The sequence below is a fragment of the Nicotiana tabacum genome, chromosome 1, assembly GCF_000715075.1.
Source record: "Nicotiana tabacum cultivar K326 chromosome 1, ASM71507v2, whole genome shotgun sequence".
Lineage (NCBI taxonomy): Eukaryota > Viridiplantae > Streptophyta > Magnoliopsida > Solanales > Solanaceae > Nicotiana > Nicotiana tabacum.
In genome coordinates, this window is record NC_134080.1 from 52628031 (window position 1) to 52649383 (window position 21353).

The window sequence follows — 21353 nt, forward strand, 5'->3', positions numbered from 1 at the left end:
GAGCGATCAAGATTCCTCGGGGGAGGATTTGACAATTTTGGCTCGATCGGACTCAGCATACCCAATTGTCTTAACCTGTGGAACAAACTGGTATAGGATTCTCCTAATGGAGTGAAAGTCTTCTTCTTCTGCAACCTCTCATTCTTGGTGGCTTGATTGGGCCAGAAACCTATTCCAGGGGGATTTTGGTAGGCTCTCGGGGGTGGATAAGTATTTTTCAAGGCTGAGTAGGGATTATGTGGAGTTGGCGCATGCCATTGCGTGTGGGCAGGAGGTTGAGTGTATGTTTGTGCATGATGGACGGACAAATGGTGATCTGGTGGTGGGTAATAGTGTTGTGGTGGGTTATATGGAGTAACGTTAAGGGCCCCTGGATCCGACCCAAGCTCCTGACTCAACTGCCGCAACGTCCTCTTTCTTCTTTTTCCCAAGTACACCTCCAGTACCGTTTTGAATGGCCTGGGTGGTCGTTTTGATTACTGAATAACTCATGATCTTGTTGGACTTGAGTCCCTCCTCAACCATGCCTCCCATTTTTACAACCTCATTAAAGGACTTGCCCACTGCTGACACCAAATGACCAAAATAAGTTGACTCCAAAGCCTGCAAGAAATAATCAACCATCTCACTTTCTTTCATCGGATGGTCAATCCTCGTTGCTTGCTCCCTCCAACAGAATCCATATTCCCTGAAACTCTCATCGGGCTTTTTCTCAATCTTCGTCAATGACAGACGGTCTGGGATAATTTCAAGATTGTACTGAAAATGACAGGCGAAGGCTTGGGCCAAATCGTCCTATATGTACCACCTGTTGTGATCTTGTCTGGTATACCATTCCAACTCCGATCCGTTCAGACTTTGGCTGAAATATGCCATCAATAATTCATCTCTTCCGCCTGCCCCTCTCATCTTCCTACAAAATCCTCTTAAGTGTGCTACTGGGTCACCATGCCCGTCGTACAAATCAAACTTGGGCATCTTGAACCCTGCCAGTAACTGAACATCTGGGAACAAACATAAATCTTTATAGGCCACACTTACTTGACCTCCCAACCCCCTCATATCTCTAAACGATTATTCCAAGCTTTTGACTTTTCTGATCATCTCCTCATGTTCGGGATTTTGGGTGGCTTCTCGGTCTCTGCCAGGAGATCAAGATGAGGGGTTTAAGAATATGGTTCCGGAACTTTGAAAGTGGGTTCAGGGGGATAATACTGGTTGTCGTGAGTCTGGAATAGAGGTTCACTGGAAGATCAGTGTAATGCAGCAGGTGGAGGTGCCACAAAAACGGGAGTGACTGGTGGAGGAGGGTATGAGACTTGTTTGGGTGGTAGAGCTTGAGAAGTATGAGAGGTGGTGTCATAGCATTGTTGGTAGAGGGGAAAGGCTGGAGATGAGTTCACAGTGGGAGGCTCCTGCGGTTGGGCCGATAGTGGCATATAAGCAGGGTTGGCGGGATAAACAGATGGTGGATGACCCTTTGCCCAGGCCTGGTACATTTCAGCCATTTGCTGCTTTAACTTATACATTTCTTCCTTCATCGCATTAACATCCAATTCTTCCACCTCTTTTGACGGATCAACAATACTGGTCTTCGGTTCTTGGTTGGCTACGTTCAGCTTGTCTTTTGATCGGGTGTTGTAGGAGTGAGTTGCCAGAATTCCAATCAACTAACCACCTGCCTGGACTCAATACGTCAACAACAACCTCGTTAGCGATTTACGATTTTAACAGATTGGCAGCCGCACATTTTGGGTAATGAATGCACCTAAGCAGTTAACCGTTTCTATTATGCATTTGATCGGCTGCTTGTATCATCCCGGTTTTTCCTTATTTCCATTTGCAATTTCTCTTTTCCCCCCTTTTCTCTCTTTTCATTCTGGCCTCTGCTTTTTCTTTGTTTTCATCCTCTCATTTCCCTCTTGTTTTGCCATTGTTTCTTTCTCTTGGTTTTCTTATTTTTCTCTCTTTTCTTTTCTTCTTCTCTCTTGTTTTTCCTCCCTCCTTTTCTTTTTCTTCTCTCTCTTTCTTTTGGTTACGGTCGAATCCTATGGAGATTGCCTATGTATCATGACCCCGCATAAATCAGACCGAGCGTAGTTCTGGGAGATAAGTGTGAAGGTAAATAATAAAAATAGTTTGGGATTTTCAATTTTCATACAAAGCAAATGCTTTGATTACAAAGACTCAAAACTAACAGACTCCAAAAGAAACTAACAGACTCTGATGCAAAGACGAAATACAGACTCTAAAAATACAGGCTCAAAAACAACTGACAGACACAGACTCAAAACAACTGACAGACTTTAACGAAAAAGAAAATACAAACTCAAATGAAAATCATGAATACATTAATGCTCCTGGTGCCCGCGGGACATTATTTGGTCTCGCCGCGGGCCTATATGCAAGATCCTCTGAAGTCGATCCAAGTCACTCATTATCTATTTAACAAACATCATCACTGCCGCGAAGAAGGTGGTGCGAGTCATATCCTCACAGGCTTGGCACTTCACAATAATGTAGTCGGCGATGTTTCTAATTCTCTCTCTTATGACACCTTTTTCTTGTAACAAACGCTCGATCTGTTGGGCCCTGACTTCCAAAGTTTGCTCGGCCACATGATTCTGCTCCTTAAGCTGTTGCAAATCTATTTCTATTTGTGCCAATGTTGTATAACAATGCTCTCTTTCAGCCTTGAAATCTTTCGCCTGTTTGATCATTTTGTTTTTTCGCGGTAATGACCTTCTTTTTTAATCTCGCAACCTCATTGTCATACTTTTTTTTCAATTGCTTAATCAGGCGCGCCCGTTCCTCCGCGTTCTTACCCAATTGCTTTCGAGCCCTGGTTAGTTCATTTTCTGCTTTATTCAGATCAAAACTATAGTCACTCACTTTCTGCCTCAGGTTTTCTATGAGTTTTTCATCTTTGGCACTTCGGGCGGGGTTTTCTACAGCTATTTTCATTTTCTAAATTTGGGCTCGAAGGGCCTCATTTTCTTTGGCTAGCTTTTTCTTTTCTCCTTCGCCCACCGCGGCTTTCAAGCTATTCTCGAATTGAAGTTCTCTGACTTGTTTTTCCAATTTTCCTATTGTGCCCCTGTACTCATTCTCCTTGGCCAACCAAGCCCACTGTTCTTGCGACGCCTCAACGAATTCCTGAATGTGAGGCTTTTTGGCTAATCTTTCTGGTTCGGCCCTTGCAGTGTTCTTCTTTCTATACCAGGAAAGATAGGCGGGTGAGATTTTGCCTCTAGATAGGTCACGCACTCGAGTGTTCACCGTCAAATACTGGCATTCATTCCAAATAGAACGAACTGTTTCTTCATGAAATTGACCGTCTGAACTAACCTCGACCGCATAAACGCTAAGATCTTCATCTGGGTGCATCACCTGACATCTTCCCAACTGTCTCATCAACCGGTAAGGAGCATAGGGTTGGATACCTCGCAGACCTATTAGGAGGAAGTAAGGACCAGTGGCGGGCATATACACAATTTCTTCAATAGGAAGCCAACCCAATGTCCATTCTATTTGTCTTGTAGTAATGGAACGAAGGCAGGATACCCAATCTCCAAACCCCTCTGGCAGCTTGAACCCTGAAATCCTTGTGTCAAACTCTTCAATACAACTTTTCTTTGTGGATCGGTAACTCATATACTAAGGGCGATGACACAGGTGCTCGATCATCCACATTTGTAATAGCAAATTGCATCCCTCGAAGAAATTTTCCCCAGCTTTACAAGTTGTGAGAGCTCGGTATATCTCAAACACTATCATAGGGGCAAGAGTGCTTTTGGCGTTGGTAATCAGGACATTGACAACTCCAGCCACCCACAAATCGATATTCCCGTCTCTTCGGGAAAACCCCACAAGGCCTAAGAAAGCTACCATGAAGGCGAAACACCTATGCTCATCCCATTTTGTTCGGTTCACTTTGCTACAAACCACGCTTTCCGGATCGTTGAACCCCCCTACATGCCCGTACCTTTGGTATATAAAACGTAGAGTAGAAAAACCACCCTCCAACTCGGAGTACGGGACTCCCTTGCTTATCTTTAGCAAATCCATGAATTTCTGAGAGTTAACGGCTCTTGGAGCAATAAGATACTTATGCCTCAGCCTTTCAGTACTTTCCATATAACCTGCTATCTCTTACAAAGTTGGGGTGAGTTCAAAATCCGAGAAGTGAAATACGTTATGGGACGGGTCCCAAAACGTAACCAAAACCTTTATGATATCTCCTCTAGGTCTGATCTTTAACAACCCGATGAGACCCCCCAAATGTAGATTGACCTTATCTTGCTCCGATTTTCCCAGATCCTCCCACCACATATGCAACTCCAAAGGGGTCTTGTTCCTGACTGTTATCGGCAAACTTGGACTCGTGCTCATTATGCACATTTATTAGGGTGATTAAGCAAAAAACAAGACTCATAGACAAATTTGACATTTTTTTTCAAATTAAAAATAAAATCCGTTTTTGCAAATACGACCTTTCAGCACCTCGAAGATGAAAATTTTAAGGCTGTGTTGGCTAACCAGCGAAAACCTTGAAAAATGACCACAGGCGGATGTTCTTGCAAAAGAAGCCTTCCCGCGCTCTTTTAGGGACATTCAGCTATTTTTGAAAAGAATGACATCACCCTAATTATTTTCAAGTAAAAGTAAAATTTTTGTTCTTTTGGGCTATTTTTGCAAAAGGGAAGTTGGACCCAATGAGGGTTGCCTACATATCCCACACCCTGTGAGAATCAAACTGGCGTAGTTCGGGCAATTTTGACAAAAACCAACTTTTTCTTTTTCCTTGAAAATAATAAAAAAAATTCTCTTTTGTTGTTGTTTTTTTTACAAAATCTCGGCAGAGTTTCGGTATATTTTGAGACACTGGTTTTCAAAATAGGTAATTACCTCCTTTAGCCCTTGCACCGCTATTTTCTTTTCCAGGCTCTCCTTTTATTCAAAAGCCGGTCAGCATGCAAATCTGAAGCAAATAAATGCACAAGTAGCAAGTAAGATGCATCAGGATGGTCTTTTTCAATTTTGGTACACTTGTCCTAGACAGACCCAACCCCTGTGCTGAGTCTCCAAAGTCAAAAATGCACATGATGCAAACAAACGTTCCTACTAGGGATCTGCCATGAGGTATTGTTATACTAGGTTTAAAAACCTAGGTTTATTTGGTCTAGACCTGGCTTACCCGAGCGGACAACTCGAGCCGAGGGGGGGCTGCGTACCAGTAACCAAAAGATCATCCGGCTTTGCAACTTGTCCGAACCTCGTCCTATTTGGGATATGACACTAACAGAAAGAAGTCACGACCAGCATGCACTCCTCAGGAGAGAGAAGAGAGGGGTTTCGTAGCAGTTTATATATACAATTCAGATAATATCAAAGCGGTAAAAAAACAACATTTAACACATTAGGTCCAAACATGTAACAAAATCAGATAAAGCCAAATATAGCAATTTATCTAAGCTCGAATTCTGAACCCTGAACCAGAGATTCTGGGTTCGATCCCCAGCAGAGTCGCCAGAGCTGTCACACCTCCATTTTACACTACACCCCCGAAAAGGGTAGTAAAGGAGTTTTTCCAATTAAAGGACAATCGAAACGGGATTTATTGTTAAAAGATTCAGAGTAGCCACGTCGGAGATTTATGGTGTCCCAAGTCACCAGTTGAATCTCGAATCGAGGAAAAGCTTGACTCTGTTTAACAGTCCGCGAACCAGAAATCCGTGTAAGGAATTCTATTAACCCGGGAAAAGGTGTTAGGAATTCCCGAGTTCCGTGGTTCTAGCACGGTCGTTCAACTGTTATAATTGTCCTATTATCTGATTTTTATACATGTTTTAGCCTATGGTTCAATTTTAACTTTATAACTGCTTTTATTCATTTTAAGGAAGATTGCAACGTCATTTAAAATATGTCTTGAACCACGTCACATAAATGCACCCGCAGTCCGCAACACATTTTATCTAACGTTGTTGAGATTTGGATTTGGGTCACATAAATGCGCACCCGAGTTTAGGAAGGTAAATTTTTAAAATAGCGTGCCTAAAACAACTACGCACTTTCAAGTTTGCGAGGGCCATGAAAAATTTGACTAAATGGCACACCCCGATTTCTAAAGGATTATAATCAATTATGTGACGGCCATAAATCATCATTTTTTTTGGCACGACACACCTCGACTAATTGAAAGAAATTAATCGGTTAAACATTAAAGGTAACTGAATTCTACCTTATGCTAATGTCCGAACTAATTAATAGAAGAAAATTTTAGGCCATCAACACCCTTCAGAAGGTGAGTAAAAATGAGCCCAAATTACAAGAGTGTAAGGCTCCACCTGCCCGTGTTTCCTTTGCCGGACTCGAAAAATGTCCAATCATGACGAGAACAGACGACCCAAAACAATTCAGGGCTATGCATTCATGCCTGGGGTTGATCCCGCTACTTAGGCCAGCTTTGGGCCCAAATTTTCATAAGCCAACAATTGCATATAATCCATTGTAAACCAGTCAACTAAACTATATGGAACACACGATTGTACAAACATTCCAACATCTGAATTCTTGATTACTTAAAGGTAGTGCAATTAAACTGAATATCTGATTTGTTAACATATTTTGGGTCCAAATCTATTTTAAATTCACATGGCCGTATCACTTAAATAAATAAGCTTTGGGTCTGAAGAACCCAATTCTGCTTTCAAGGTCGATTGCTGGAGCTAGGGGCTCATGATCGAGTCCCTTCGGGGGAATACAACGTGTGTTTGGGCTCCAAACCCCACACTTCCAAACTTTAGAGTTCAAGAACTCATTTCCCCGGGACTAAGCGTGTAGAGACCTCAAGTAAGACCAATACACAATTTAACCGTTTAAACAAATTAAGCTAACAACGAACAGATTAAACTATGCCCTAGATATCAAATTATACCTAACATGGATCTACAAATCACTACGACCTATCCTCATTTAGGCTAAATATCCTATCTTTGCAGATTTCAAAGTCATGCAACTCAACAAACATTAGGCCTTTCCAATCACAGTTCATGCACAACAAACACCAACAAACCCAAATAAAACGTGGCTAACCTACGATTTGATTTATATTACAAACCAAGTTCACAACCAATCAGTGAATAAGTTTGAATATAACATGGCAATCAAATTAACTACATGAATAGGTGATTAGAAAGAAACGACATTCAGTAAATGAGATGCTCTGTATTTCAACTTCAATCAATCATATTGTATTCCTCCATTTCACATATCAAGGGTGTGAAGGATACCTGGAAATGAGAAAAGAAACATAACAAGAAGGGATTAGTGGATAGCAACAACAAAAGAAAATGAAATTCAGCAACTTAATCACAGCAGACCCAGCTTTCTCGGACAATTTCAAACCCAGCAAAATAAGAATTACTTCAAGCTTTCAATAAATCCCCAAAAAAACACACAACTTCAAAGAAACAGTACTTTCTGGTGCTTTTTCTTCTGATTCTTCAGATTTTTCTGTTTTCTCTTTTTTAGCCTAATGTCATTTCTAGATTTTTTTCTATCTTTTCCCTTTTTCTAGTCTGCCTTGCCCATCAAGTTTAAGTGCCTTTATAGGCAAGGCATTAGGGAAGCCTAAAAGTATTAAAATTTGCATTAACCTTTTCTAATTTTGGTTTTAGCTCCCATACCCTTACTGCAAATTTCAGAATTTCAAAACCAGTCCCAAAACCCCTTTCCTAGAAACTTCCTAAGGTTGTTACATAAGATTCCCCTACCTATACTACCCAAATTACCCCTGAACCCTTGCTAATTAACTAGATAGACCAAACGGGTATGGGTCAAGTTGACCCTGGGTTGAATTAACTCAAAACCCAACCCAATCCATGAGCCTGAACCTTAAGGCATGAACCCCAGACCCAAATGCAATCAGAACCAACAAGATTCTGAGCTTACCAAGAGCAGAAAGTAAACACTTGTTTGAAAATTAAGGGTAACTATACGACTGATTAATTACATAAACAGGCAAAGGGTGAATTAGGTTATTAAATTGAGACGACCCAATTAAATTAACTTATGAGACTAAATCAAAATCAAACAAAATCAGAGAATAGACCTTTAGACCTCGACCGGAAAACTAAACTACAAAACGAACACAAAAATTATTCTAGGGGGAAAACCTAAGTTGAGAAACCTGCTCGAATTTCAGTCCACTTCAAGAAAGATGAGAAGAAAAGAAGAGGGGTAGGACGTGAATCAAAAGTGGACAGAAGAAAAGGACAAGGGAAGCTTACTGACTAGACTTGACCACAACGCTGGATTCCCTGATTTAACACAATCAGTATTAGTCACTTGTTCTTTGTTAAGAACAAACGACCAACACTAATTATGCCAAATTAGACTCGAAAATCTTGAACACTTGGACGCCTGGAGTCATGCAAGCCACAGAATCAAAGGCAGAGTGATTTGGCTTTTAGGGTTTCGAGCTCAGATTCAAAATTCGAAGAGTTTCAGTTATATTCGAGGGGAATGGAGCAAGGATTTGGGGAGAGGGGGTTTCAGGATGTTATTTTGGGGTGATTTGGGAGAAGTTAAGTTTTTGGTCTGACTTTCGATTGCAGATTCGACGAGTTCCAGTAGGATTCGAAAGAGGGGGTTTGGAGATTTGGGAAGAGTAGAAAGAGAGGAATCTATGGTGTTAATTTGGTAGTGATTGGACCACCGGAACCTCCATGAGGCGATTTCCAGTGGGCGGAGTAAGGCGAAGCAAGGTGGAGGCGATGGGGATTTGAGGGTGGCGGTCCCTAGGGTTTGGGAGAGAGACGAGATTGGGGGGAGGGGGGTTCTGGGGGGGGCTACTCGGACAGATTTATATTAAATCCACCCCTGTTTTCCAGCCATTGGATCAGACCAACCTCGACGACTCAGATCTGTTAGCCATCTAAACGGGGTTGTTTAATTAAGTGGGGGGAAGGGGTCTGGACCGGGTCTTTTACCCGGGTTTCGGGCCGGGTTTTGGGGCGGTTCATGAGCTGGCCTGAACGGGTATGGGGGGGAATTCGTTTGGGCCTGGTTTTTTTAAATTAAAACAGGCCCAAAACTTTGTCTCTTCAATTCATTTTTTTTAAATTAATTCTTTTTATTTCGAACTCTCTCTCTCTTTTTTAATTAATTTTCTAAAATAAAAGCTCAAGTAAAACCCAAACAAAATCCTAAATTAAATCAATCCTAACTCATTAAGTTAATTAATTCTAATTAAAATCACATTAAGCGGAAAACCATCAAAATTCAAAGATTAAAAATAAAAGTGCAAAAATACCCTATTTTGTGATTTTTCCCATTCTTATAAAATAACTAATTTACTACTTAATTCCAAAATACAAAATTAGATCCTAAATGAAAATGTAACATATTTTTTTATTTTTCATTAATAAAATAAACATGCACAGACAAATGCAAACAGTTGCTAGAAAATGCCACAAAAATCCACAAGAATTTCAAATGGAAAAAGAATTATTTTGTTTTGAATTTGTGGGAGTAATTCATATAAGGAAAAAATCACGTGCTCACAAGGGGTATCGCCAGAGGGGTAGAGAGCAGATGCACCAGGATAAGAGGGCTAGATTTTCGGGAGAGTTCAGAGGTGCCCCAACTAGGGGTAGAGGTCACTTCGGGAAGGGTCAGCCATCAGACCCCCGCAGTCAGCACCACCACTCCCTCCCCGAGGTGCTCCAAGGAGACCTTATTTCAGTGTGATGCCGGAGAGTTCTTACCACCCACTAGCTGTTGAGGGTTCCTCCGGCGAGTATTCTGGTTATCAGGGTTGTTCTAGTGCTCACTTCAGTGCCGTACCAGAGAGTTCATATCGCCCACCAGCCATCCAGGGCACTTCCAGTGGGTATTCGGGGTCAGTAGGCTCAGATTTTAGGGCAACAGACTATGGTACCGAAAGTATGCTACAAGTGTGGAGATCCGGGTCACATGAAGAGAATCTGCCCCAGACTTCGGGGAAAGGTAGTGCAGCAGGGTTAGCAGCCCATGATTTTAGCACCAACTGCCCAGCCACCTAGAGGTGGAGGGCAGGCTGGTAGGGGTCATCCTAGAGGTGGAGGCCAGGCGGGGAGAGGTTAGCCAGCTATTGCTCAATTAGGTGGAGGCCAGCCAGCCGACGCTCTAGCCAGATTCTGTGCCCTTCCAGCCAGGCCAGATGCGTTGGCCTCAGATGCCGTCATCATAGGTATTATTTCCATCGATGGCAGAGATTCTTCGGTATTATTTTATCTAGGTTCTACTTATTTATATTTATCATCCCTATTTGCTCGATTCCTGGTTATATCTTCTGAGCCTTTGGGCACTCCTGTTCATGTGTCTACTCCTATGGGTGTTTCTGTGGTTGTGGATCGGATCTACTGGTCCTATGTGGTCATATTCTATGGTTTCGAGACTAGAACAGATCTCATGTTGCTTGATATGATCGATTTTGAGGTCATCCTGGGCATGGATTGGTTATCTCCATATCACGCCGTCTTAGATTGCCATGCCAAGACTGTTTCACTAGTGATGCTAGGATTGCCGATGTTGGAGTGGAGGGGTTCCACAGTTGATACACCTAGTCTGGTTATTTCTTTCCTGAAGGCTCAGCATATGGTCGAGAAGGGGTGTTTGGCTTATCTAGCTTATGTTTGGGACACCACCGCAGAGTCTCCGATGATTGATTCGGTTCCAGTAGTTCAAGAGTTTGCTGATGTGTTTCCTTCTGATATTCTTGGCATGCCACCAGACTGTGATATTGATTTCTGTATTGATTTGGCACTAGACCCCTAGCCTATATCTATTCCACCGTATCGTATGGATCCTAAGGAGTTGAAGGAGCAGCTTGCGGAGGTGTTGGCGAAGGGGTTTGTCAAGCCCAGTGTATCGCCTTAGGGTGCACCAGTGTTATTTGTGAAGAAGAAGGATGGGACTATGCGGATGTGCATTGATTACTGCCAGTTGAACAAAGTCACCATCAAAAACAAGTATCCGTTGCCTCGTATTAATGCTTTGTTCGACCAGTTGTAGGGTGCTAGGGTGTTCTCTAAGATAGACCTGAGGTCAGGGTATCATCAGCTGAAGATTTGAGACTCGGATGTTCCGAAGACTGCATTCCGGACAAGATATGGCCATTATGAGTTTTTGGTGATATCCTTTGGCTTGACTAATGCCCCAACAACATTTATGGATTTGATGAACAGGGTATTCAGGCCTTATATTGATTCATTTGTCATCGTCTTCATTGACGACATCTTGATATACTCACGTAGCCTGGGGGAGCACGAGTATCATTTGAGAGTAGTGCTTCAGACCTTGCGAGAGTAGAAGCTATATGATAAGTTTTCCAAGTGTGAGTTTTGGCTAGATACAGTGGAATTCTTGGGGCATATTGTGTCAGGAGAGGATATTAAGGTGGATCCCAAGAAGATTGAGGCAGTTCAGAATTGGCCACATCCTACCTTAGTGACCGAGATCAGGAGTTTCCTGGGGCTAGCAGGTTATTACCGGCGATTCGTGCAGGGCTTTTCATCTATTGCATCACCTTTGACTAGATTGACCTAGAAGGATGCTCCATTTTGTTGGTCCGATGATTGTGAGGAGAGCTTCTTGAAGCTCAAGACAGTTTTAACTACATCACTAGTTCTTGTATTGCCTTCCATCTCGGGGATGTATACGGAATATTGTGACGCTTCACGTGTTGGCTTGGGATGTGTATTGATGCAGGAAGGACGAGTTATTGCATATGCTTCATGTCAGCTGAAGGTTCATGAGAAGAATTATCCTGTGCACGATCTAGAGTTGGTCGTGATTGTTCATGCTCTTAAGATATGGAGGCATTATCTGTATGGGGTGTCATGTGAGGTTTATACTGATCATCGTAGCTTACAACATTTGTTCAAGCAGAGGGATCTTAATTTGAGGAAGTGCAGGTGGCTTGAGTTACTGAAGGATTATGACATCACCATTATTTATCATCCGGGCAAGGCAAATGTGGTCGTAGATGCCTTGAGCATAAAGGCGGAGAGTATGGGTAGCTTGGCATTCATTCTAGTAGTGGAGAGGCCACTAGCTTTGGACATTCAGTCCTTGGCTAATAGACTTGTGAGGTTGGACATTTCGGAGCCCAGCCGAGTTCTTGCATGTGTGGTCGCTCAGTCTTTATTATTGGGGCAGATCAAGGCCTAGCAGTTTGATGATCCCCATTTGGCAGTTCTCAGAGAGACAATACTTCAGGGAGGTGCTAAGGAGGTTTCTATTGGCGATGATGTTTTTTTGCCACTCCAGGGTCGTTTATGTGTTCCTAATGTTGATGATTTGAGGGGGAGGATTCTGGAGGAGGCTCACAGTTTGCGGTATTCTATTCATCCGGGTGCTACAAAGATGTATCGTGACTTGAGGCAGCATTATTGGTGGCAGAGAATGAATAAAGACATAGGGGAGTATGTGGCTAAGTGTTTGAATTGTTAGCAGGTCAAGTATGAACACCAGAGGTCGGGTGGCCTACTTCAGCAGATGCCTATACCAGAGTGGTAGTGGGAGCGTATCACCATGGATTTCGTAGTTGGGTTACCGCAGACTTTGCGGAAGTTCAATTCAGTGTGGGTCATTATTGATAGGTTGACCTAGTCCGCTCACTTCATTCCAGTGGTGACTACTTATACGGTGGAGAGGTATGCTCAGATTTACATTCGGGAGATAGTCCGGTTGCACGGTGTGCCTATTTCCATTATATCAGATAGAGGCCCTCAGTTCACTTCCCATTTCTGGAGAGTCGTTCAGAGTGAGTTGGGGACCCGTATGGAGCTTAGCACAGCATTCCATCCTCAGACCGACGGGCAGTCGGAGCGGACAATTTAGATTTTAGAAGATATGCTTAGAGCATGTGTGATTGACTTTGGAGGGCATTGGGATCAGTTTTTCACCCTTGACAGAGTTTGCATATAACAACAACTATCAGTCCAGCATTGAGATGGCTCCATACGAAGCTTTATATGATCGCTGTTGTCGTTCTCCTATCGGGTGGTTCGAGCTTGGTAAGGCTAAGTTGTATGGTACAGACTTGGTATAGGATGCCTTAGATAAGGTGAAGTTGATTCAGGAGAGGCTTCGCACAGCTCAGTCTAGACAGAAGAGTTACGCGGATCAAAAGGCGCGTGATGTATCATTTATGGTTGGCGAGAAGGTTCTCTTGAAAGTATCGCCAATAAAAGGCATTATGAGATTCGGGAAGAAGGGCAAGTTGAGCACAAGGTTTATTGGTCCCTTTGAGGTGTTGAGGAGAGTTGGGGAGGTTGCCTATGAGCTTGCCTTACTCCCCAGCTTATCGGGAGTTCATCCAGTTTTCCATGTATCGATGCTTCGGATGTATCACTCTGACTTGTCCCATGCATTAGACTTCATTACTATTCAGCTGGATGAGAGCTTAGGTTATAAGGAGGAACCAATTGCCATTATTGATAGACATGATCGCCAGTTGAGATCCAGGAGGATTTCTGCGGTAAAGGTCCAATGGAGGGGCCAACCAGTCGAGGAGGCGACCTGGGAGTCTGAGGAGGACATGCAGAGAAGATATCCCCATTTATTCAGCAGCTCAGGTACTTTTCTATGTCCGTTCGAGGACGAACGTTTGTTTAAGAGGTGGAGAATGTAACGACCCGCCTAGTTGTTTTGCCTTTTAGAACCCCATTCCCCTAAATAAAACTTTCCGTGCTTGTTTTAGCTAATTTACGACTTGCGGGGATGGTTGGTTCGGGAAGGAAGAGTTTTGAGTGAAATATGCCCATTTGATTCCTTAGGATTCTCTTAAAAGACTAAGTTTGACTTTGGTCAACATTTTGAGCAAATGGACCAGGATTCATGATTTGACAGTCCCTAAGGGTCCGTGGGAAAAAATGGGACCTGGGCGTATGTCCGGAATCGAATTCCGAGGTACCTAGCCCGAGGAATAGTTTTTTATTAGAAATTGTTAATTTGAAGTTTTAAGGATTTAAAGAAACTAAGTAATGATTGATTTCATGGGTATCGGGATCGTATGTTAGTTCCAAAGCCCAGTACAGGTCCGAAGTATCATTTAAAACTTACCCGTAAAATTTGGTGTCAATCCGAGTAGTTTAAGGGCGTTTTGGCCCGTTAGAGGAAAATTAAGAATTTGAAGTTCATAAGTTTGATTCATTTGGTTTTAGGGGGTGATTCCTAGATTTAGCGTTATTTCGAGTGTTCCGAAGGTTCGAGTAGGTACGTCTCGTGATTTCAGACTTGTCGGTATGTTCGGGCCCGGGAGCCCCGAGCATCAATCGGACGAGGCTCGAGTGAAGTGGAAATTTTTAGAAAGAGCTAAAGCTTGCTGCTTCTGTCATAACCGCACGGGTAGTTGGTGGACCGCGGGTGCGAGACCGTAGATGCGGTCGTGCTATCACAGAAGGGGCCCAGGATAGGCCAGGCCAGGAACTGCAGAGGCGGCTCCCAAGCCGCAGAAGCGGCTCCGCAGATGCGGTCCCAGCTCTTTGGCCCATTTTCGCAGGTACGTCCCTTCTCTCGCAAATGCGGGACCGCAGATGCGGTCCCCTGACCGCAAATGCGGAAATCTCTAGGCAGTAAGGTCTATTTAATGCGGGTTCTAAGTCATTTTTATCACATTTTCACTTCCCCATTGGGCGATTTGGGAGCTTTTGAGAGAAAGACTTCACCTAGCATCTTGAGGTAAGTGTGTGCTACCTATTTCTAGTTTAATATCATTGTCTTAGGTAGATTAAACACTAGCATTAAGGTGAAATCATGGGGTTAGAGCAAAAACCTAGGGTTTTAATTAAACTTAGATTTAACCACAAAATTTGTTATGGAATAAATTAGAAATCATATATTATTGATCCTTAGGTTGTAGAGAACAACTTCCTTCGAAAAATCTCGGAACCCGGGCACGTGGGCCCGGGGTCGAAATTTCGGGAAACTTGTGTTAATGGTTGGGAAATTGCTTAAATAGCTAGAATTCGATCTTGTGAGTCTATATTAACTAGTTCTTACTTTATTTAACTAGTTTGGGATTGTTCGGCTCCGAATCAAGGGCTTGGACTTGTTCTTGGTATTTGGAAGTGCACTTTGGAGCGAGGTGAGTCTCCTTTCTAACTTTGTAAGAGGGAATTGTCCCCATAGGTGTAATAATTGAATTAATTGCCATTATATTCGGGGGCTACATACGCACTAGGTGACTAGAGTCCGTGCGTAGCGACTATTATGTTAAGTCCGGGTAGTCTAGGACCCAAAAGCATGCTCTACGTGATATTCTTGTAAGTTGATGTTAAATTCGGATTCTTATAATTTATTTGATTAAGGTTAATGCAACTAGTGAGAGAACCTTATCCTATTTGGTTCTTAAAAGAGAATTTGGATATTTCCTGTGAATAACTCTCCTCAGATGTACATTATCGTCTGCTTGTGATGATTTTATTTATGTTTGACCGCGTCGCACGTGTGATTTGCAAGCGGGGTAATAGATGCATCTATGGTTCGACACATTCGACCCTCGGCAGTGCACAATTTACTTTTATGTTGGATTGGGCCGTACGTCCCTCGGTGTTACTTGCGCATGCTTTATTTAAGCATTTTTCTGTGGACTGGACTTCATATCTGCTTAATATATAGACAGATGCCCATGATAATATTTGGAAAAAGGACTGTTATTCCATGCGTATTAATACTAATAACTTGTGCTATTCCTGCTTATTATAACATCTTCTCGTATTATATGACCCTAGTAAGTATCGAGTCGACCTCTCGTCTCTACTTCATCGAGATTATACGGGATACTTACTGGGTACATATTGTTTATGTACTCATACTACACTTCTGTACTTAATTGTACATGATCTGAGGTAGGTGTATCTGACTATCAGTCTATTGCGCATCCTTGATCAGACCCGAGACTTCTACGGTGAGCTGCTTCCCTTCAATGCCGTTCAACAGCCTGAAGAAGTCTTTCTTATGTATTTTCTTTGCTATCTATTCCGTTTCGGACAGTAGGATAGTATGAATCTTTTGTATATTCTACTAGTTGCCCACAACTTGTTACACCGGGTCTTGGCACACACGTTAGTAGACATTTATTTTTTTGGGTTGTATGATCATTTTGGATACATTATGGATCGCTTCTAGTCTTAACTTTAAATCTGAGAATCTGTTACACTTATTTTTGGTAAAAGTAAAATGAGAACTTAATTATAATTACGTGTTGGCTTGTCTGACAATGGTGTCGGGCGCCATCATGACCTATTATGGAAATGGGTCGCGACATAATACGTAGATGTAAATACATCATGCTAGGCAAGCAACTATTGATACTGATCAAAAGAAAAAAAGGGGGAAATATCAAATAAAAATGCGCAATGGTAAAGTAAAACAGATGGAGTTTTCAATTTCAAGTATAGTCGCTAGTTAACTAAATTCAAGAAAAAAACAATAGGCAAATAAAGTACTCTATATAGGCTAATCTAAATGCAACTTGTAATTGACCAAGTCTTTAAGGGTGGATTCTAAGTGTTGTTTCTTCATATCCACGTCGTCCAAGTCATCAATAGTCACGAAGGAAACATCAGAACATCTACGGTACTCCTCTTCAACAGATGAGACTCAAGATTTAATCTCTTCGGCCTCTTTCTTGTCAGCATCTCGGAGAGATCTTAACTATTTCACCTTCTCCTTGGCCTCTTTAAGGGATTGACTAGTGACAGAAAGTTCCTTGACCTTCTCCCCTTTTTTAGTCAAGTACCACCACCTGATCAGTTGGTATATGTTGATGATGTTGCTCACAGTGGTCGAGACGATATGATGGGATGTCCTCATAGGCTTGATGATATTATGTACACCTATACCTATGCATGACACGACATTTATATGCAGGTGCATGATATTATAAATGTTTCAGAATCTACAAAGATATTCAGATTTACAGATGGATTTCTTTATTCCATGTTTCATCTATGTCTTTTACGTACTGATTTTCATGCCTTACATACTTAGTACATTTTTCGTACTGACGCCCTATTCCATGGGGTCTGCGATTTACGCCCGCAGGTGCAGGTAGGCAAGCTGACGGTCCCCCTTCTTAGGATCCTTGATCAACAAGAATTGGCGTGCTCCACTTGATCTAGGGTTGCTTTTAATTTTGGTACGATATGCTTGTATATATATATATGGGTATGACGTGGCTCAGTCCCGCTTTTGTATAGTTGTATTTCTATTAGAGGTTCGTAGACAGTTATGTCCAGCTGGATAGTATGTGGCCTTACCGGCTTTCAGTTTTGAGTATATAGTTGTCTATAGCAGCCTTGCCGGCTCGCCCCATTGTATGTCTTTGAGATAGGTATCCCTCACGTACATTATTCATGTTTATATTTTAAACACCTGCTTAAGGATGTTCGACATGGAGGATTCAGGCATCCTCGCGGCCCATCGATTTGGGTCGTGACAAATTTTAACCAAAGCATTCAAGATGAAATCCTTGCGAAGAGTCAAGACAACCTTTCTTCTCTCAAAGATAGACATAGTTGGTGCTAATCTTTGGTAAAAATTAGGACCCAATTTCGCTCCAACATTAGGAATGGAAGTTGCCTCTAGGTCCGACTTAGATATCGGAAGTAATTTCCTCGAGTCCGGATTCACCATCACTATTATCCCTCTAGCTTGCTTTGGTGTGACGCTATCAAAATATTATCACCATTTAGATGTATATAAAAAAAAAGATAGACGGTTAGTGAAGTTACATATATGTTATAAGGCGATACGAAAGTTTTAAGCATTACCTCTTTAATGGCCGTCAAAGTTCTTGAAGTACTGCCAATACTGTCAGTAATCTCGACTACACCCAAGTCAGTGTCTCCTTGTTTGTGTGAGTATGGCTTCACCCGCTTGAAGTTTTGATCGCCATGACTACTATAACTCTCATTTTGGGACAGGCGTTTGTTGGAGGTAGGGACAACGGTGCCTAATTGAAAGGAACCCTCATGGACTTGATGAGCCTGAGAAGGTCCCTTTTTCTTTTGAGCTTCTTTATATAAAGGTCCCTTGATGTCGCGTGGTGAAACCACTCTGGATTTCAAAGTAGGAGGTTTGTCCTTCTTATTATGCTCTTGAGGCGTGATCTCTAAAGGCGTAACAGTGATTGGCCTAACAAAAGTCACCAAAGATTCTAAATGATCTTCAAGAAAGCTCCCATGTACTCTTGTCTACTAGGATCTGTACTTTGATGAAAATAGCTTTTATGTCGTAGATATAGCCGGGGGAAAGGTCGCCCTCGCTTTGGTGAAATTATGTGACACACAAATTCACCAAAATTTGAGTCCTTCTTCTAATGAGACGCTACGAAGGTCATTTTCCAAAATACTAGGACTGGTCTAATAAAATCCAAATTGATGGATGATTCTATGTAGACTATATGGTTCAAGAATAAAAGACTTCCCACACATCAAAGGGAGATAATTAAAATGGATACTCATAAAATAATTGATTCGGTTCTGATGCTTTATCATTATCCTCAAAATAGTAAGGTTCGGACCCCTCCCGCATGATAGAAGTCCAAGATGCATTACTGCTTGACGGATGTGTTTTCTTGCATTTGTATCATCCAAATACCTTACAGTGCCTTCCCAAAATATGCCACCATTAATGGAACATATGATCCTTTTGGAAGTCCATAGTATCCTAAAGTAGTGAGCAAACTGACCGTATACATAATGAATGGGAAAACATATTTTGATATGCTCAAGCTGCGAGGACTTGGAGATCTTGTTCAACATAGTAGATGCTCGCTAGAACTGGGATTGCAAGGCTGAATTTCCATCTTTATACCAGCATGCTAGCCATTTTAAAGGTCTTGGGTCTAATGAAATCTCCATCTTGAGAGGGAAATACAAATGCACATAACCAACAAGATAAGAATGCTGCTAGATACGTGCCTTCTCTCTTTTCCTGTCGAACCCTAAGACTAGCAAACATCATCTCATCCGCGCTAGACCATGCAACTACTTTTGGTATAGCTCCAATGGGGTTGTGCGTCGACTTCAAACGGGTATATTTTTTTCTCCCTCCTTGCTAGAGTAGGGTTAGATCTCAAGTCTCTTTTGTACCAAAATTCAATCCACTTGCTAAATGAGACATTTGGATCATGACTCTCCCTTTCTTGGGGATGGTTAAGGTCCATAAATAGGTATCCACAAGCTCTAAGAGTAAATCTTTCGCTCTTCTCATTAACACCTGTGAGCTGGATAGCTTGGGGAACAACTTCTTCATAGGGAGAACCTACAATAGGTAAACAGCCAATGGTAGCAAATCCCAAAGAGATATCGATAGTTTCCCGGCTGATGCTAGTAAAGTATTTTGTTGTGGGACACCAAGCTTCAAGAAACACTTGCAAGATGTTTGAATTTTGATCATATGTAAATAAAGAAGCATAGACGACATCATAAATTTGTGCTGTCTCTAAAGCCCGTTGACTTCTGCCAAGTATGTCCTTAGCCAATTCCCAATATCCTGGGATATGATGATATTCACCATCAATTCTCAAAGTATCTCCCCCAACGTATCTCCCTTTGAATCATACACCGTCTAAGGCAAGGAAGGGTACTTGCGATATTTAATTTTCGTTGGTAAGGAGTTGCAACGATTCGACTGGTCATTTTGAGCTTTTGCATTTCGCTCGCTAGTTCTGGGGCATGACTTGCCCCGTGTGATGCAATATGACTTATGTAAATCATTGGTGTTCGGTTTCAAGTTAATCAGAATTTAATTTGGAAGAACAGTCTCAATGAAAGCTTAAAATTTGAAAGGTTTGACCAAGATTTGACTTGTGTGTATTTGATCTCGGATTGTAATTTTTGTGGTTTGGTTAGCTATGTTAGGTGATTTGTTACTTAGGAGCGCGATCGGAATGGGTTTTGGAGTTGTACAAAAGATTTAGGCTTGAATTGGCGAAATTGAGATTTCGTCGTTTTTCGGTTGATAGGCGAGATTTTGATATAGGAGTTGGAATGGAATTCCAAGAGTTTCAGTGGCTTCGTTGCGCCATATGGTATGTGTGTGAAAAATTTTAGGTTATTCGAATGAGGTTTGATAGACTTTTTCATCGAAAGCATAATTTAAGAGTTATTGGAGTTCTTAGGCTTGAATCCTATATTAAATTGGTGATTTGATGTTGTTGTAAGCATTCTGAAGTGTTGAACAAGTTTGAACGATGTCATGGGATGTGTTGGTACAATTAGTTTGAAGTTTCGGGGGTCCCAGGTAGGTTCCGGGATGTTTTAGGCCGAAAATCATAGCTATAACAGGTCTAGGAGGGTTGCAGGCCTCGGAAATCACCCGCGCAGTCCGCACAAAAAGAAGTGCGGCCGCGGTATGTGCTGTGCGGACTGCACAAAATGGTGTACGGCCGCGGTAGGTGTTGTGCGGATAGCACAAAATGGTATGCGGCCGCGGTGGGGAACGATTCGTTGGTCCTACTTCGGAAGCTCATATCTTTTGATCTACAAGGAATGTCAAGATGATTCAAAAACTAAAGTTTTAGCCCTTCATGTCTAGTTTCCAGAAAAATAAAGATAGCACAATTTGGACATCTATAAAAAATGTTATGGCCTAAATACTAAAGCCTGTCATTGCAGAGGAAGGCCTGTGCAGCCGAGGATATTTTTGCGCGGACCGCACTGGCTTGTGCTGACCGCGGTCGATTTGGGGCGGCCCGCGGAGGCTCAAATCTAAGGGGTACTCGATAAATACGAGGTTTTGGGTTTTATTCAATATTTTACCCTAGAGAGCTCAGATTTTGACAATTATTCGAAGGTTTTTCAAGAAATTCATCGGGGTAAGTGATTTTAACTCAGATTTGGCTATAATACATGAATTTATCACTAAATTCAAAATTTAATTCGTGATTTGGAATGGAACTTGAGAAGAAAATTGTGAAACCTTTCAAAAGTATAAAATGATGATTTGAAGGACCAAATGATATCGAAATTCGATAATTTTTGTATGGTTAGACTCGTGAGGGTATGAGTATTCTGAAAATATAAATTTTACCCGATTCTGAGACGTGGGCCCAGGGCTCGGGTTTTGCTAATTTTGGGATTTTTGATATTTTTCGAATGTTTTCGCTTGGGCTTTGTTCCATTAGCATATTGTGACGTATTCGTTCTGATTTTGGATAGATTCAACACGCGTGGAGGCCAATTCTAGGGGCAAGATACGCGCTGGATGATGAGCGTGGGGTCTTTTACTACTTGGTCCATCCCGATTGATGATTTTACCGCGTATTTGACTGAAATTCATTTGTTATCATCATG